We start from the raw sequence: 4,272 nt of genomic DNA, 5'->3' as shown, positions 1-4,272 counted from the left end.
TCAGTCGTCAGTGATGGACTGAGAAGGTCCATCGTTGCTCACCCAGTTGGTGTCGAATACCCGCTTGCGTCAGCAACATGATATTGGAGGCGGTATGTATGTTTTACTTTTGGAATTTACTATTAACATTAAAAGACTACAGTGGTTGTAGATTCATGTTTTATAATGTTGACAGTTGACCCTGGAACAAATCTTTCCGTTATTTCCGTTATTGTGCTTTTAGGCTTGGAGGTTCCAGGTGTGCACCAACAAGCCACTGTGTTAACGTTAACGTTGTTTGAACAAGGTCAAGGCGCCTTGTTATAACAGAGATTACGATGAGGCATGACACCATTTTGTTGGGTTTCTCGTGTGTGCCGGGGGTGTCGTGAGGGGTGGGGTGGGGTGGGTGAGCATCAAAATTAGCAAGAGATTCCACTCCATTAGATGTGCTGACATTGCACAAACTCAAGGCATTAATCATGAGGCTAACATGTTTGTTTCATCAGCCCCTGTTGATGTTGCCGAAGAGCAAACATCTGAATGGATGGACATGAGAGAGTTCCTCGGAAAGCAAGTTGAGAATGCTTTCAAAACTTTTTTGTTTGTTTGTTTCATTCAAGTTTTTGTTGTCACTCCTTTAACAGTCTGCTCACGGGCGAAATAAGTGAAAAGGGAATGTCTCCAGCCTAGGGAGCCTAGGCCTTCCCCTATTTCTTTTTCCTTTTCTTTTCTTTTTTTCCTTAGCTGAGCAGGCTGTTACATAAGCCAATCTCAGCGCCGTTAACAGATGTCCCTTGTAACCTCTGTGCACTGGAACACATACACACACACACACACAGACACACACTATTGAAGACACAGCACTCCTCGCTAAATTATTGTGTGTGCTAGATTATAACACAACGCTTCTTTCTAACTATGTATTTTATATTTCGTACAGAGCAGTGATTCCACCGCTAAAACTAAGAAGTCTTACAGTGGTGCCTTGAGATATGACTTTAATTACCGGTAGTTCCTCGAGCAGGCTCATACTTCAAAACACACACACACCCACGCACACACACACGTGCACCCATTTTTCTTTGCAAACAGAGTATCACCGTGGCAGCAGCGTGCAACAAAATGAAAAGCTATCAAAACGTTTTCGTTTTAAAACACCTTTAGATTAAATATGCAAACTTTGATGACAATCGAATAAATTCTGTGGGAGGAGTTAGTTCAAGTGGGGGGCCAAATTCCAAAGAAAAATCAAAATGGCGGACTTGCTTTGAGGGTTTGTATATGGCTCCAAAAGATTTTTTTGTAGGTCTGGCTCCCAATTTTCACGGACCGAGTTGAAACGTACAATTAGAAAATTGTTGTTAAAAATTTGTAGGGGGGCATCATTGAGCCATTTATTTCTCGAAAGTATTGATATTTATGTCAGGTCTGATGTGTGTTCAAGATCTCATGAGTATTCGCCCAGGTTAGCCCCTCAAAAAGAATGTTATTTTTCTCTGCAAATGGTGCATTCTCACTTCCTTGGTAGTGAGTGCATGGCTACCAAAGACTTTTTTTCTTTTTTTTTTTGCAGCTGAGGGTGACTCCCAAACTTCACAGCCATGGGTCAAGAATACCGGCGGAAGAGGTCTTCATTAAACCTCTCCTGGAGGCTCTACAGACCCATTTTTTGTACTGGTGTACCAGTGGCGGTTCTGGATCAATTTCACTGAGGAGGCCGGGCTGGTGCCTGGGGTTTTGATGGGGCGGGGGGGGGGGCACATTCAACCCAGGGCTAAAAAGACAGATTCGAAATCTTATCTTGACTTTTTATTTCTTCAGACTTTGAAATTGTAGTCATAACATTACAGTGATGAGAAAAAAACAGTATTAGGAGGGCTAAAATGTCTGCAAGCGTAACAATACGCCGTGTCCATCTGTTGAGAATATTCAAGCCAGGGGATGATATGGTACCAGCCTGCCGGGGACAAAAATTGCAAATACACTGAAGCTAGATGTTTTACATGCATATAATTATCCAAATTTTAAAAGGCAATGTCTTATATATTGATCCTGTTAAATAAAAATTTAAATAAAAAGGGAGACTAAAAAAGTTACACACACACACACACACACACACGCACTCACACGCACACGCAAATAGCACTCGTATCGTGGTAATTTCCTTCTCTGCGGACTGCTTCTCATTTTCCCGCTCATTTTTAAGTGACGCAGCGCACTAAAGGGTCCGACTAGAATGTTAAATCACGCACTTTGGTTCCACCTTTCGCGTCGGCGACTTGACACGACTGAATAATCTACGCTCGGAGGGGGGGCCACGGGGGGGGGGGGGGCAGAATCGGTGCTACAGGGGCACTGGCCCCGTTGCCCCCCCCCAGAACCGCCACTGTGGTGTACGACAACCTTAAAATCTCAACAACAAAAAATCGCCAGGCCAGATGTGTGAGTTTGGTGAGTTTTTGTTTATGTTTAGGTTCCCAAAAATGTAAATTTTTGACTTGGAATTAGACAGTCATTAAGCAGCGTCAATAGTTTCCCACCAAAGTATGGACAGTACGCACAACCCTTTGTCTTCCCCTTTGTGCAGAAGAAGGAAGGAGCGAGCCAGAACAGGTCGCCCTCTCTGTCCTCTGCATTTTAGTCTGTCAGTAGGTCTTGTGCAGACTTGCCCTCCTTTTGAGCCAATCACGCGGCCGCCGGCGCGCGGCAGCCCACCAATGAGCAGGCAGGCCCGGCGGGGGCTCGATGCGGAGTAGGCGGTGACTTCGTATGATGTAATCGAGGCTTAATTTACAGGACGGTCGCTAGGAGTGAACCCAAATCGCCCCGAGAAGCTTTTAATCGCTAAAGAAGGTAGACCCTGCTGCAACACTTCCATGGAAATGGCATGCACAACTTTGCACAGTTGATCTTCTGAACCTAACTTCGGGGAGAGAAAAAAAAATGAAGGCAAATACAGCATCAGTGTACACAAAAACACACACACACATTTCAAATCTGGCAGTATGTTATCAGTGCCGGAAGATAAAGACGTGTCTGGACTCCAGTAACCTTTTGTGTGCGGGGAGAAGTGGGGGAAGAAGTCCATGCGTTTACAGTGTGCTCAAATGCATCCGTACATTGGGGCCGAGTTGAAGGGGCTCGACGGGTATGTCGCGCCTGTGTCATACACGGAAATATCTCAGCATCACACTTTGACACCGAGCGGCTAAGAAGCGCTGCCAAACGTAACGGGATCCGCAGATTTGTTTGGAAACTTAAACTTTCCTTTCAAAATCAATGTTTTCTTGTGACATTGAAACACCAAATTCTAATTGTTCCGAGAAAAGCATGAAAACGACAACAAAAAATGACTTCTCATTTCATGTTGGGCACTCTCAAATGATCTTTAAATACCGTTTCAATGTCATCTTTTTATTTTTTGATTTTTGTTTTTGAAGGAGGTTCATGGGGCCCCGATAAGTATGTCCCACCTGTGTAGCACACTAAAATCTCATCATCACTTTCACGCCCAGATGTCAAGCCGTGCTTTCAAGGCCATGTCATTCTTCAACATAAAAATCGTCATGGCCTCAGCAGGCATGTCTCGCCTATATATTACTAGGCATGTTCGATCTCACTTTTTTCAGACCGATACAGAGTACCAATACCGCTACTCCTTTTGATATACTGTACCTGTATAACATTTCATTTAAAACAAGGACAAAAAAGTGTGAACCGACCTTTCCTGGATGCAGAAGATGATTCGCCGATGTCTCAAACTGCTGCAGTATCGCGCCAACTCCTGCTGTGGAGGATTTACTCAAATGCCCCCCCCCCCCCCCCTAAATATCAGCGGCTGCTATCAGCAGTGAATACAGTACCTTGAAAAAGGCCTTCACATGTACTTTTGGATCTGACAAACCTAGTATGGAGTACACATAAATACATCAGCTTCTCAGCATGTCAAACTCTCCTAGCAAACAAATCAATAAGTCTTTAAATGTCTGTCATAGGGCATTTTTAATATTAAAAGAGGTTCTTCAGGCCTTGAGGGGTCTCTCCCACCTGAGAAATATCTTAGCGTCACATATTCACAGCAGGGCATTAAACAGACCTGCTGAACCCAGAAATTTTGCTTTATATGCCCTTCGTAAGTTATTTTCTAACATGAACAAATCCAGATGTTACGTCCACACTGTACACTGAAATACCTCAGCATTCATACCCCCATCTATGTCATTTTTAACATAAAAGAAGATTGACAGGTATGTCCCACCTGTGTTATACTCAGCATGTCAAATTGTGATG

The sequence above is a fragment of the Hippocampus guttulatus genome, chromosome 2 (genome assembly GCF_054856545.1).
Source record: "Hippocampus guttulatus isolate MCC_2025c chromosome 2, RoL_Hgut_1.0, whole genome shotgun sequence".
Lineage (NCBI taxonomy): Eukaryota > Metazoa > Chordata > Actinopteri > Syngnathiformes > Syngnathidae > Hippocampus > Hippocampus guttulatus.
This window is presented reverse-complemented; position numbering follows the sequence as displayed.